The 15624-nt window shown below is 47.3% G+C and overlaps 1 long non-coding RNA gene across 1 annotated transcript; it reads right to left on the bottom strand.

Moving 5' to 3' along the window:
• Positions 1–349: 349 nt before the first annotated feature.
• LOC121855880 lies at positions 350–3663 on the bottom strand. The gene is made up of 3 exons (XR_006086859.1): positions 3628–3663; positions 429–472; positions 350–382 (listed from the first exon to the last, which is right to left on the bottom strand). It is a non-coding gene; the product is annotated as an uncharacterized LOC121855880 (long non-coding RNA).
• Between the last annotated feature and the right edge of the window lie 11961 nt (positions 3664–15624).

Below are 15624 nucleotides of genomic sequence, written 5' to 3'. Positions count from 1 at the left end.
TGCCGTCAGGCACTGCCCGCGTGTCCAAGACCCGGAGGTCCCCGACTCCACAACAGTAATAAACAAACAGTACCTTCACACTTTAAGTCCCAGTTGTCTCCTGACGCTGCTGCGCGCCGCCCCCTCGGGGTAGCGCCTCTTACCTGGTTGTCCCCTCGCATGACAGAATCTTGTTCTTACCTGTGTCCCATCACTCTCCACCTGTCCCATCCTTACCTGTGTCCCATCACTACATACCTGTGTCCCATCCTACCCTACCTGTGTCCCATCACTACCTTACCTGTGTCCCATCCTTTCTTACCTGTGTCCCATCACTACACCTGTGTCCCATCACTACCCTGTGTCCCATCACTACCTTACCTGTGTCCCATCACTACCTTACCTGTGTCCCATCACCACCCCATCCAGTCCCACTCCACTACCTTTACCTGTGTCCCATCACTACCTTACCTGTGTCCCATCACTACCTTACCTGTGTCCCATCATCATCTTTACCCTGTCCCATCACCACTCCCTGCAGTCCCATCACTACCTTACTCATGTCCCATCACCACTCCACCAGCCCATCACCACCTTACCCAGTCCCATCACCACCTTACCTGTGTCCCATCACCACCACCTGTGTCCCATCACTACCTTACCTGTGTCCCATCACCACCCACCCTGTCCCATCACCACCTTTACCTGTGTCCCATCCTCCTTACCTGTGGCCCACCACCTTGCACTCCGTGTCCCATCACCACCTTACCTGTGTCCCATCACTACCTTCCCAGTCCCATCACTACCTTACCCAGGCCCATCACCACTCCTTACCTGTGTCCCATCATCACTCCACCGTGTCCCATCACCACCATACCTGTGCCCATCACCTTACCTGTGGCCCATCACACCCTACCTGTGTCCCATCACTACCTTACCCAGTCCCATCACCACCCACTCCATTCCATCACCACCTTACCCGTGTCCCATCACTACCTTACCCAGTCCCATCACCATCTTTACCTGTGTCCCATCACTACCTTACCTGTGTCCCATCACTACTCCTTTACCTGTGTCCCATCACTACCCTACCAGGCCCATCACCACTCACTGTGTCCCATCACCACTTACCTGTGTCCCATCACTACCTTTACCTGCCCACCATCACCACCTTTACCCAGGTCCCATCACACCTTACCTGTGTCCCATCACCACCTTACCTGTGGCCCATCACCAATTCTACCCGTGTCCCATCACCACCTTACCTGTGTCCCATCACCACTCACCCAGTCACATTACTACCTTACCTGTGTCCCATCACTACCTTACCTGTCCCATCACCACCTTACCTGTGGCCCATCACCACCCTACTCAGGTCCCATCACCACCTTGCACCTGTGTCCCATCACCACCTCACCTGTGTCCCATCACTACCTTACCTGTGTCCCATCACTACCTTTACCTGTGTCCCCATCATCACCTACCTGTGGCCCATCAATACCTTACTCAGTCCCATCACTACCTTACCCTGTGTCCCATCACTACCTTTACCCAGTCCCATCACCCTACCTGTGTCCCATCACCACCTTACCTGTGGCCCACCCACTGTCTTAACTTGCAAGTCCATCACTACCTTACCTGTGTCCCATCACTCACCTTACCTGTGTCCCATCACTACCTTACACCTGTGTCCCATCACCACCTTTACCTGTGTCCCATCACCTACCTGTGTCCCATCACCACCCACCTGTGTCCCATCACCACCTTACCTGTGTCCCATCACCACCTTACCACCTGTGTCCCATCACTGCCCACTGTGGCACATCATCACCTTACCTGTAGTCCCATCACCACCTTACTCAGGCCCATCACCACCTTACCCTGGCCCATCACCACCTTTACCTGTGTCCCATCACCACCTTACCTGTGTCCCATCACCTTTACCTGTGTCCCACCATCACCTTACCTGTGTCCCATCACCACCCACCTGTGTCCCATCACTACCTACCTGTGTCCCATCACCACCTTACCCAGGCCCACTCACCACCTTAAATGTCCCATCACCACCTTACCTGTGTCCCACCACCACCACCAGGCCATCACCACCTTACCCAGTCCCATCACCACCTTACCTGTCCCATCACCACCTTACCCGTGTCCCATCACTACCTTACCTGTGTCCCATTCACACCTTACCTGTGCCACACTCCAGTCCCATCATCACCTTACCTGTGTCCCATCACCTTAAACCCAACACCACCACCTGACCCATCATCACCCTTTGCCCTGTGTCCCATCACCACCTTACCTGTGTCCCATCACTCACCAGCCCATCACCACCCACCCTTGTCCCATCACCACCTTACCTGTGTCCCATCACCACTTACCTGTGTCCCATCACTCACCCTACCCCAGTCCCATCACCACCTTACCTGTGTCCCATCACCACCCTACCTGTGGCCCATCACCACCACACCTGTGTCCCATCACCACCTTGCCCGTGTCCCATCACCACCTTACCCAGTCCCATCACCACCTCACCTGTGTCCCATCACTACCCTATCCCAGTCCCATCACACCCTACCTGTGTCCCACTCCACCTTACCTGTGTCCCATCACCACCTTACTGCGTCCCACTACCCACCTGGGTGTCCCATCACCACCCCACCTGTGTCCCACTCAACACCACCAGTCCCACTCACCACCCTACCTGTGTCCAACCCATCACCACCCACCCAGTCCCATCACCACTTACCTGTGTCCCATCACCACCTTACCTGTGTCCCATCACCACCTTACCTGTGTCCCATCACTACCTTACCTGTCGTCCCATCACCACCCTACCTGTGTCCCATCACTACCTTACCTGTGTCCCATCACCACCCACCTGTGGCCCATCACCACTCCACACCTGTGGCCCATCACTCCTTTACCTGTGTCCCATCACCTTTACCTGTGTCCCATCACCACCTACCTGTGTCCCATCACTACCTTACCCTGTCCCATCACCTCTTACCCAGGCCCATCACCACCTTTACCTGTGTCCCATCACTACCTTCATCTAGTGTCCCATCACCACCTTTACTCCAGTCCCCATCACTACCTACCTGTCCCATCACTACCTTACCGTGTCCCATCACTACCTTACCTGTGTCCCATCACTACCTACCTGTGTCCCATCCACCACCACCTGTGTCCCATCACTCACCCACCTGTGTCCCATCACATCTTTACCTGTGTCCCATCACCACCTTACCCAGTACATCACCACTCATCTGTGTCCCATCACCACCTACCTGTGTCCCATCACTACCTCATCTGTGTCCCATCACCACCTTTACCTGTGTCCCATCACCACCTTACCCAGTCCCATCACCACCTTACCTGTGTCCCATCACTACCTTACCTGTGTCCCATCACCACCTTTACCTGTGTCCCATCACTCACTTTACCTGTGTCCCATCACCACCTTTACCTGTGTCCCATCACTACCTACCTGTGTCCCATCACTACCTTACCTGTGTCCCATCACTACCTTACCTGTGTCCCATCACTCATCTTACCGAGTCCCATCACCACCTTACCTGTGCCCATCACCTTACCTGTGTCCCATCACCACTCCTACTCAGTCACATCACTACACCTTACCTGTGTCCCATCACTACCTTACCTGTGTCCCATCACCACCTTACCTGTGTCCCATCACTAAATATTGCTTTGTCATTTACTCGTGTTAACGTTGAGTGTAACTCGCTGTGTTGTCCTAATCACCACGACCAATGAGAAACAGCTTCTCATCGACCTGGAGAAATTACTGTTCAATTCTTCCTCCACCTGTTTGGTTGGTAGTAGCAATTCACTGTTTAATGAATGATAGTTTTAGTAGCATTAAAGTTTGCATGATACTGGTTGTGGTGGTAAGTAATGGATAGATTATACGTCCTCATAACCTCCTCCTCACTACAACCTTCTCTCGCTCTCACCCATGTCTCTGTTTGTTTCCTTCCTAGACATTTTTCTCCTGTATCAGTCTCTCTCCCAATGTCTCTCACCTGTCTTCACCTGTCTCAACAATCCTATGAAGATTGTTTACATTACATTAAGGTCTGAGGGCGGCTACTGTATGTGACTGTTGCCTTCTCAACACGTCTGCCAAAATGTCTCGTCTCTGTGTGTACTGCAGTTGTAGTCATGTAGGTTATGTTCATTAATTGTAACTTCTCAACCCTTCTCTCATGGTATGACAAGAATGAGAATATTGTTTTAGTATCTATTAAAATCTATTACAAGAGATATATTTTTTCTATACATCTTTGTAAAATGACAAAGTAAAGAAAATATAACGGCGAGAATATTGTTTTAATGACCTGAGTGTAGTTATTCTCTCCCTGTGTTGTGTTATATCAGAAGGTGTACAGAAGAGGAGGTCTGTCCACACCTGACCCAAAAACACTGGTGTCCTTGATACATAATGCCCGCTAACTGTGTAGTGTTTGAGTGGGAATTCCTTGTTGTCTCAGACGAGAAGGCAATATACACGACCATACATTTCCTAAAGAAGAACTAAGATACAGGTGAATTAACCTCTAAGATAAATGACAACATCAGTACTGCTATCGTCTGGATATACAGTCGATCGTATGTGTGTGGCGGGGGAGGGGGGGTGTGTGTATTCTACGGTCGTATATTATGTCAGGGTTGGCAACGCCCCTCCCTACACCATTCATCCATAACACTACCCAAAAGAATAGATCAGAATCGTCAGTGTACCTCAGACGTCAGGAGAGGACGTCCGATTTACCTGTAACAGCATCCCCCACCCCACCCCAATCTCCTCTTTAAGTTAGAAGGGAAATTCTATTCTGGTTTATGAGAAAGCTGTTGAGACTAATGTTATAAAAGAAATCACGAAGTCAAGGAGTTGAGTTATCAAATCAAAAAAAATCACATGGAAAAAGAATCAAGAAAAAATCCACCGAAAATTCAACAGAAAAAATTCATAAGGAAAAAATCACCGAAATGATCACAGAAAAGTCACGGAAAAAATACGGAAAAGGTAAAAAATCACATATAAGAGTTGCACATCTCACAAAAGACACCGTCACTCACCAGGTATAAATGAAGTAACAGTTACATTTGTTGTTGTTTTAATCAGATCGCCTCTGTAAATTGAATGACAGATCGAGCGAGAATTGAGAGCAAAACTTATATTGACTGGCAAACACTGACGATTCATACGAGGTGGGTGTACTACACAACAACAATAATAATAATAATAATAATAATAATAATAATAATAACAATAATAATATCACAGCTGGGACTGGTCACACACGCCTAATGAAGCCTCATGACAGGTGTGGTGAAGAAGACACCTGCGGCTGTGTTTACTACTTCTAATACTGTCACCTAACCCGACGCTGTTACAGAGTGCCATGGTGACAGATATTAGGTATAAAGTGCAACAAGACGTTCATTAAGGTTTAGTAAAATATTAGCAGGGAGTCGTGAACAAGACAGTATATGATGACAAGTGGTAAACCAACTATGGTTTAGGGTCACACACAAAACTTTTCTGCTTATGACATAATCGTACTGTTAGGTAGCAGTACAATTTAAAGCCATATTAACAAAGCTTAATCTAGCAAACTTTTACCGCAACAAATAGTTGTTTGTTAAGGCATCAAGCAAGATAGCAGGAGCTCATCATATAAAATGGTCTTATGGCTGAATAACCTCAATAAAATTGTGAAGATTAATGATAATATTTATATCTTTTACATTTTAATCATTAAAATAAAATAAAATCTAATCTATGCCGTTTGAAGGAGGATTATTAACCAAGGAGAGTGATCCTTGCCGTGTTGTTTGTCAACAAACCGTGTTATTGGAAGCCTCAACCCAATGAAAGCAAAGGAAGCCTAGCTGGATACCAGACCAGACCTTATTACTGGTGGCGGCCACTGAAGAAAAAGTTAACATTGAATGGCCGCTAGAAGACTTTCCTTAATAATAAAGACAAAGAGGAGGTTACTTTCGTTATCAACCCCTCACCTTTACAATATTTTCTTACCATTTAGTAGATCTCATCGAGTAACTAAACAATATATACGAATTAAGGCGCATTCCAAAAATAAAAGGATATTCCTGATTTATTAGTTGAAAAATCACGATTTTAAGTCCCAATTTGATGTTATGGGCACGCAGTCGTCGTTTTCTTGATAGACCATATCACCAGTTTTCACATGATTTTTTTCTCGCAAGTTTAGGAGGTTAGATGTGGCCAGGGTCTGTAACTCAACTTTTTTTAGTTAGGTTACGTTAGGCCACGTCCCAAACCTAACTAAAAAAAGTGATTTGCCCCAAAGATAAATGTCAGAATCACCTAAAACAGCAAGAAAACTTACGAGAAAAAATAATCATGTGAAAACTGGTGATGGGTGGTTAACGAAAAATAACCAAAGAGGGCGTGGCTAGAAATCACAATGAGAGTCAACGCTGCGTGTCCTGGTGTGGTGAGGTCAGAGTGAGAGACACGCTGCTTCTCAGTATTGTCCAAGTCAAGAAAGAAGATCTCAGCTATAAAGAGGGAATACACAATATATTCACACTATATTCATTCAATATATCTCCCTGTCCCGATAAATGTGTTGCCGCCGCCGCTGTGGTGGTGGGTCGCCAGGGTATCAACTAACAGACTACTATTACGGGACTTAAAAGTGCTCCCGAGGTCTTTTAACTTAACAGTACTATTAAGGCCTTTAAAAGTTTTGTGTATGTACTATTAGTGCTTAACAGGAAATGTAAACCTTAACCGGCCCAGGAGTCTTGCCTCCTTACTGGACAAACAATAAATAATAATAATAATAATAATTAACGGTTTATTGAAAGAGCATGGCAGCCGGAAGGCTGAAAATATATAATTCATACAACGGGAATTGTTCTCTTGATTTACAATTGATGTAATAATGCAATAGTGATACAAATATGATATATAATAATTAGGTGTTGATAATGTTTACAATGGTTGGGACTGGGCTGTTCTTGTAGCAATCAGTTCAGTGCTCGTATGGGCTGGATGCGGTTAAGCAGGTGTGGTAGGCCACGTACAGACAGTAGCTTGGGCAATGCAGGTGTGCTCCATCCTTCAGGTTAGTCAGGTGAAGCCGTGAGGTCAGGTCATGTTAGGTCAGACCCAGCCACAATCAGTATTGCTGTATTTTGTGCTTTTCCTTCGAGTTGAAATTGCTACTTTGTATATCAATTTGGGATGATCGTCAATCTTTGCACTGTACTGTTGGTGGAGGATGTTGATAAATCCAGATGGGAAGGAGGAGATGGGGAGGGAGGGCCCGACACACCGGGCTGGCAGCTGCATCCATGATCAAGAGACCACGGCCACGTTAGCGGGCAGCGCCGACTACAACGTCCATTCCTATGAAGGCTGAGGTGTACCACAAGTGTGAGTTCTTTGTAATTTCTGACTTGACGTACAAAGGCATCTGTTGAGGTGTATTAAAAAGCTCGTGCAGTACATGTCCAGGACGTGTCAAGAATGTGTAACAGCCGACCGACTAGTAAACTGGCAATTGGTTAAGAGGTTAAGCTAGTGAACGCGTCGTTAAGGTGTTAAAGTTAGCCAGTGCTGCTCTACCGGCCTTGAGACACAGATGTGACGCATTAAGTCGAGTGATTTTAAGTGTACGGATAATTAAGAATTTTGATAGTTCTATAATCCCGTGTTCCATCTCCATTTTTATCAATCAGCACTGTTCTTGTGTGGGGCCCCGAGTGGCTGCTTACAGAGATGAGAAACGATGTTGTTATGCTGCAATTACTGTATGTAACGTGTGTCACCCTAACAAGCGCTGAGTTAATGTGATCTCTTAACAGCTTGGTATAATTAAGAGTACGTCGAGGAGCCTAACCTGTCCATTATACTAGTATCTTATCTTGTTATTACGTTTTATATTAAGGAAGATTGAGGTAGAATTTTTTATGCAGAAACGTGAAATTAGTTGAGGGGTTGTATTATTAGTAGTCACTCATAAAATACTTTTCAAGAATTCATCAAAAAGTGTGTACAGGCAAACTTAAGTAGATTTAGAATTTGTAACAAACTTAGTGAACTGTTACTGCAAATGAAAATGACAGCCAAAACAACCCAATGTTAAAAAGGCAATTACAGAGGAACAGTTGAACTATACATAACAACATCTACTGTAAACTGTGTAATCCTGTCAGAGTTACATGTGAAACTGACACACATCTGATATCTAAACGACGTAAAAAAATATATGTAATATATCACGATTGAAGAACAAAAAGTATTATATATAAATACATCACCATGATATAAATAGACAGGAGGAGGAACGACAGTACTGTGGCCGAGGCTGTGTGAGTGTCAGTACTGTACCTGGAGTCTCGGTGAGTGGCCGATATGACGATAACTAACCTAATCTAACCTACAACAACGGATCTCAGGTCATAAGGTAAAGATTTTTTTTGTAAGAAAGTAATGAGTGTTTATCTCAACCATTGGACACCAACCTGGACATAACATGAATATTTCCACATTGCTTAAAACAGTAAGTATATTCCTTCCAGCAGTGATAATCTTCATTAAAGATGTTTATCAGAGAATATTGCAGAAAATAAGTTCCTGTGTTACTTCAATGAAAATAATATTAAAAGAAAATCTAATTTGTTAAAAATCATCATATTATGTAGTAGGCAAGGTAGTGGCAGCTACCAAACAGGAGGGAGGCATGATGGTAGACCTGCTGCATGTGGCATCACGAATATTGTACCAAGTCCCAGGTTGTTGATCTGACTTTCTGCCTCATTTATCATAATGGACGAGTTGTTTGTTCTGAGTCAACACAAGAAATACTCTGCCACGTTCCATAGAGTGATACGGTATATACGATTTGTAGTATGTTTAAAGTCCGCTATAATAGTCGAGATGTTTATTTCTCTAGAAACAGGGCCGCCATTTGCAATGACATCACCAGATTCCCGCAGACGACGTTCTCCAACAAACCCACTCAGCAGTAATTTATTTCAACCTAAAAATAAGGTATACCTGTGTATATCATCATTGTATATGGCCACAAGGCTGGTAACACCACAGCTGGCTCCTCCAGGCTCCTGCTCGCACACTCCAGCCAACCAGAAAGACGTCACAGCCAATCACAGGGCTTCAGTAACGTGACTTTAGCGACTTTAACCCTTATTTTTACACTTTTTGCCCAATTTATTAAAAAATATCATTACCATAGTGAACTTAAGCGTTTTACCCATTGACCTGCCATCTTACGAAAAATTCCGACCGAAAACTCGTCGATTGCAGATCTCAATTGTATTCTACAACTGACAACACAACACAAACCGTTTCACTTTTTATTATTTTTAATTATTATTATTATTATATATATTATTATTGTTATTATTATTATTATTGTTATTATTATTATTATTATATTATTATTGTTATATTATATTATTATTGTTATATATAAATATTATTATTGTTATTATTTATTATTATTAATATTATTATTATTATTGTTATTGTTATTATTATTATTATTATTATTATTATTATGCTATAACGAACGTAATTGGTTCCAGAACCTCGTTCGTTATAGCATCCGTTCGTTATAGGATTAATCCGTTCCAGCCCCCAAATACAACCACTTAACACTGAAAAATCTGTGGAAAATGTAAAAATACGTACTTTTATCTTACCTTAGTGTTATTCAGCATGCAGAGTACCCCAAACACTGGCACATCACTATGGAGTCTTGGCTTTAAGGTCCTCAAACAATTGTCTGGCCTTCTCACAAATTATTATAGCTTCACTAATGTTACCACCCGCCATTTCTTTTCCTTATCCACACTAAGAGTAAATTTTCCATCTCTTCAATCACATTACACCTTGCTTTGCTAAGTCTAAAGATTCCCTTAGCCACTTGCACAGTTTTAACTCCCTTTTTATTCTTCAAAATCGTACATATAGTCGATTTAATCATCCCATACATCACTAAGTTTCGCAATGCTTCTTCCATTCTCACGCTTTATAATTTCTTTCTTAGTTTCAAGGGTTATTAGCTTCACTCACTTTGGACAATTCATTGTTACAATTGTACAATTTGTATAACAAAATAGTTATACAAATAACGAATTTCCACATTAAAAGACGAAATTTCAACACAAAACACTGGTGCACAATGAGACGAAGATGGTGCCTGACGCCTTGTTGTGGGTCGCACAACAATAGTCAAGGCCAGGCGAAGTAGTCCGGTATTCATCGGCGTTCGTTGTAGGAGTTAGGTTCGTTATAGCATTCTCAATTTTATAGGTAAAACTGTTCGTTATAGGAATATTCGTAGTAGGATCCGTTCGTTATAGCATACCCCACTGTATTATTATTTTTATTATTATATATTTTCGCCCTCAGGCCCTGATGTGGGTCAGTAGCCTGTGCCTGGGTGGGCTAATCCCCGTAAAAAAAAAGCTGTTTGTTTTAACAGGCAGGATGGGGTTGATCGATGTACAGTCTCGTTCAAGATTCTTCAAACACTGCTGGAGACAACTGGCAACTCAAGGCCGTTTGTTTACTGTAGTACGTTGTAAAAATTATGAATGAATGTAAAAGGTTATCGGTGATTGGTTACCTAGTTCCCGCTGTTTAATTAATGGTTGGGTTTTGTTGTTTCGTATTATATTATACTACATACTACAGTAAAACAAACGCCTTGAGTTGCCAGTTGTCTCCAGCAGTGTTCGAAGAATCTTGAACTAGACTGTACATTGTACTGTATACTTAAACGACCAAGACCCTTTGGATCGTCTTAACATTAATGATGAACAATCGTTGGGGTTCTATTTATTTCCTCAATGTGACATTTTGAAGCTGTGAGGAATTATACGGTTTTCTTTTAGGTGGAGAATGAAGAGGTTGTGCCTGTACCGACCACACCTAACTCTTATTATTATTTGAGCCTTTCATATATATATTTGTTTTATTTACAAGCTATGCTACTAGTTTCTCCAATCATTTATGAGTAGTCACAAAGGTTTTGATAGCAAATTGTACATATTTTTAATTTTAAATTTAGTTGGCATCTTTGTGTGAAATATACAGTACTAGTGTCTTTTAGCTTGTGGACAACAGGCAAGACGTCAGTGAACATTCTCCTAACATCATCTCTTGGTACCCGAGCCAACATTCACCACACTGAGCCCCAGGCGTAGTTACTCACTGTGGCGGTGTACTGTCGTCTAATTCCCCCAAGAAAATATCCTATCCCTTTCACCCTCCCAATCAGCCAACACCTCCCCCAGCACAGCTAACACCTCCCCAGCACAGCTAACACTCTCCCAGCACAGCTAACACCTCTCCCAGTAACACTGGCGACTTCTGAGAGCCGAGTCTTCCATCTTTCGCTTCGTGTACTTCTCGCGCCCCAACCCAGCTGATATCCTGAGCTTCTGATGGGTCGGTATGTTTTGAAAGCGTAACTGTGATTGGTCAGTATGTTTTGAAAGCGTAACTGTGATTGGTCAGTATGTTTTGAAAGCGTAACTGTGATTGGTCGGTATGTTTTGAAAGCGTAACTGAGGATTGGTCAGTATGTTTTGAAAGCATAACTGTGATTGGTCGGTAGTTTTGAAAGCTTAACTGTGATTGGTCAGTATGTTTTGAAAGCGTAACTGTGATTGGTCGGTATGTTTTGAAAGCGTAACTGTGATTGGTCAGTATGTTTTGAAAGCGCAACCGTGATTGGTCAGTATGTTTGAAAGCGTAACTGTGATTGGTCAGTATGTTTGAAAGCGTAACTGTGATTGGTCGGTATGTTTTGAAAGCGTAACTGTGATTGGTCAGTATGTTTTGAAAGCGTAACTGTGATTGGTCAGTATGTTTGAAAGCATAACTGTGATTGGTCGGTATGTTTTGAAAGCTTAACTGTGATTGGTCAGTATGTTTTGAAAGCGTAACTGTGATTGGTCAGTATGTTTTGAAACGTAACTGTGATTGGTCGGTATGTTTTGAAAGCGCAACTATAGGTGGCATGAAGTCTTACTCTGCATTAATAACATTCTTGTTAAAATAGCTTGAATTTACAATGTTGTACAGTTTGTAAATTTTAATACTGAAAGTTAGTTACAAGATCGTCGAGGGTGTGACTTAGGAAGTGCTTTATGTATCCTCCACAGAGATGGTGTACGGCCATCCCCCAGGACACCCGCACCTCCTCCAAATTTCATCACTATCTTCAACACTGCAGATATGTATAAGGAACACACTATGTACTCCATCGATAGAGACAGATCACGTAATAAGACTCAGCATCAGTCTTCGTTAGTTCTGGTGTACTGTCCCAAATAATCACCTGACTTCACTGACTGACTGACTTTGGAGGAGAAGTTTCACCTTTATCTCTCACCAGTCTCCGTAATTACTGTTTTCCTGCACTTAGAGGTGACGGTCATCCTAGGGGTGGGGACACCGGGGAAGAGGGACACGTAGGGTGTGAGTGAGGGACACGGTAGGGGTGAGGAGAGACACGGTAGGGTAGTGAGGGACACGGTAGGGAAGGCAGGGACACGAGGGGAGAGTGAGGGACACAGTAGGGGTGAGAAAGGAACACGGAGGGGTGAGTGAGGACACAGAGGGGTAGAAAGAACACATAAGGGGTCAATGAGGGACAGTAGGGGTGAAGGACACGACAGGGTGAGTGAGGGACACTAGGCAGGAGTGAGAGGAACACAAGGGAGTGAGTGGGGACGGTAGGGGTGAGTGAGGAACCTGGGTGAGAAGGAACGGCAGAGGAAGGAACGATACCGTAAGTGAAGACAGTAGGGGAGTGAGGGACCCAGGGGGAGGAGGAACACTGGAAAGAACACGGTAGGGGAGGAGGGGACCACAGAGAGGAGGGACACGGTAGGGGAGAAGAGACACTGGAGGGGAGGAGGGGACACCTAGGGGTGAGTGAGGACACGGTAGGGGAGAGGAGGGACACGGTAGGGTGAGTGAGGGACACGGTAGGGGGCAGAGGGACACGGTAGGGGTGAGTGAGGGAACACAGAGGGGAGAGTGAGGGACACGGTAGGGAGAGAGGGACACGAGGAGAGGAGACACAAGAGGGGAGAGTGAGGGACACGGCAGGGAGAGAGGAGACACGGCAGGGGAGAGTAAGGGACACAGGAGGAAGAGGGACACAGCAGGGAAGAAACGAGACACAGTAGGGTGAGTAGGGAGACACAGTAGGGTGAGGAGGGACACGGTAGGGAAGTGAGGGACACGGTAGGGAAGAGGAGGACACGGTAGGGGTGAGGAGAGGACACGGTAGGGGGTGAGTAGGAGACACAGGAGGGGTGAGTAGGGACACGGTAGGGTGAGTGAGGGACACGGTAGGGGTGGAGTGGGGACACGGTAGGGGTGAGTAGGGACACAGTAGGGGTGAGTAGGGACACGGTAGGGGTGAGTGAGGACACACGGTAGGGTGGAGTGAGGGACACGGTAGGGGTGAGTGGGGACACGGTGGGGTGAGTGGGGACACGGTAGGGGTGAGGAGGGACTGAAGGGGTGAGTGGGGACACGGTAGGGGTGAGTGAGGACACGGTAGGGGTGAGGTGAGGGACACGGTAGGGGTGAGTGAGGGACACGGTAGGGGTGAGTGGGGACCGGTAGGGGGTGAGTGGGGACACGGTAGGGGTGAGTGGGGACACACGGTGGGGTGAGTGAGGGACACGGTAGGGGTGAGGTGGGGACACGGTAGGGGTGAGTGGGGACACGGTAGGGGTGGTGAGGGACACGGTTGGGGGTGAGTGAGGGACACGGTAGGGGTGAGGAGGGACACAGGGGAGTGAGGGACACGGTGGGGGAGGTGAGGGCACACGGTGGGGTGAGTGGGGACACTGTGGGGTGAGTGGGACACGGTGGGGTGGAGTGGGGACACAGTAGGGGGTGAGTGAGGTACAGTAGGGGTGAGTAGGGACACAGTGGGAGGTGAGTAGGGACACGGTAGGGGTGAGTGAGGGACACAGTAGGGAGGGAGTGAGGGACACGGTAGGGAGTGAGGGACACGGTGGGGAGAGTAGAGGGACACGGTAGGGGTGAGTGAGGACACGGTAGGGGTGGAGGAGGGACACGGTAGGGGTGAGTGAGGACACGGTAGGGAGAGGTACACGGTAGGGGGTGAGGTGCAGTAGGGGTGAGTGGGGGCACACGGTAGGGGTGGAGTGGGGACACAGTGGGGAGGTGGGAGACACGGATAGGGAGTGGTGGGGACACGGTAGGGGTGAGTGAGGGACACGGTAGGGGTGAGTGGGGACACAGGGGGGTGAGGGACACGGTGGGGAGGAGGTACAGTAGGGGTGGAGTGAGGGACACGGTAGGGGTGAGTGAGAGGGACACAGTGGGGTGAGTAGGGGAACACGGTAGGGGTTGCACGGTAGGGGGTGAGTGGGGACACACGGTAGGGGTGGGTGGGGACACGGTAGGGGTGAGTGGGGACACGGTAGGGGTGAGTGAGGGACACGGTAGGGGAGGTAGGGACACGGTAGGGAGTGAGGGACACGGTAGGGGTGAGTGAGGGACACAGTAGGGTGAGGAGGGACACTAGGGGGTGAGGGACACGGTAGGGGAGTGAGGAGGGACACGGTAGGGAGGTGAGGGCACGGTAGGGGTGAGTGGGGGACACGGTAGGGGTGGTGGGGACACGGTAGGGTGAGGGAGGGGCAGTAGGGGTGAGTGGGGACACGGTAGGGGGGAGTGAGGTACGGTGAGGTGGTGAGGACACGGTAGGGGTGAGTGGGGGACACGGTGGGGGGAGGGAGGGACACGGTAGGGGTGAGTGAGACTGCAGTAGGGGTGAGTGAGGGACACGGTAGGGGTGAGTGAGGGACACGGTAGGGAGTGGGGACACGGTAGGGAGAGTGAGGGTACACGGTAGGGGTGAGTGAGGAACACGGTAGGGGTGAGTGAGGGACACGGGGGAATGAGGGACACGGTAGGGGTGAGTGAGGGACACGGGAGTGGGGACACGGTAGGGGTGAGTGAGGTACACGGTAGGGAGGTGAGGGACACGGTAGGGGTGGTGGACGTGGACACGGGCGTCGCGTGTCCGCAGACTTGGTGGTTCAGGGCGCTGGCTGGCATTTCCGGCGGCGCGTGATGATCGAGCGGGCTGGCTGGCTGGCAGGCGTGGGGCCACGTGGCGTGCCTCCGACCCACGTCGCTGCCGCGGGGCCACGCCGGGGTCATCACGATATCACCTTGGGTTAGCTTCTAACGTTTGACATTTATGAAAACAAAATGAACTGGCGTCTGTCAGGTGTACGAAACCAGGTATGTACGGTGACCCCCACACGTGTACGTCTCCTGGGCCGGGTGTTTGTGTGCAGTGACCCCACATTGGCACGTCTCCAGGGCCGGGTGTTGTGCGTACGGTGACCCCCCACGTGTACGTCTCCTGGGCCAGGTGTTGTGTGTGCAGTGACCCCCCACGTGTACGTCTCCTGGGCCGGTGTTGTGTACTGTGACCCCCACACGTGTACGTCTCCTGGGCCAGGTGTTGTGTGTACGGTGACCCCCACACGTTTACGTCTCCTGGGCCGGGTGTTGTGCGTACA

Source organism: Homarus americanus, unplaced genomic scaffold (assembly GCF_018991925.1).
Source record: "Homarus americanus isolate GMGI-L3 unplaced genomic scaffold, GMGI_Hamer_2.0 scaffold2071, whole genome shotgun sequence".
Lineage (NCBI taxonomy): Eukaryota > Metazoa > Arthropoda > Malacostraca > Decapoda > Nephropidae > Homarus > Homarus americanus.
This window is presented reverse-complemented; position numbering and strand designations above follow the sequence as displayed.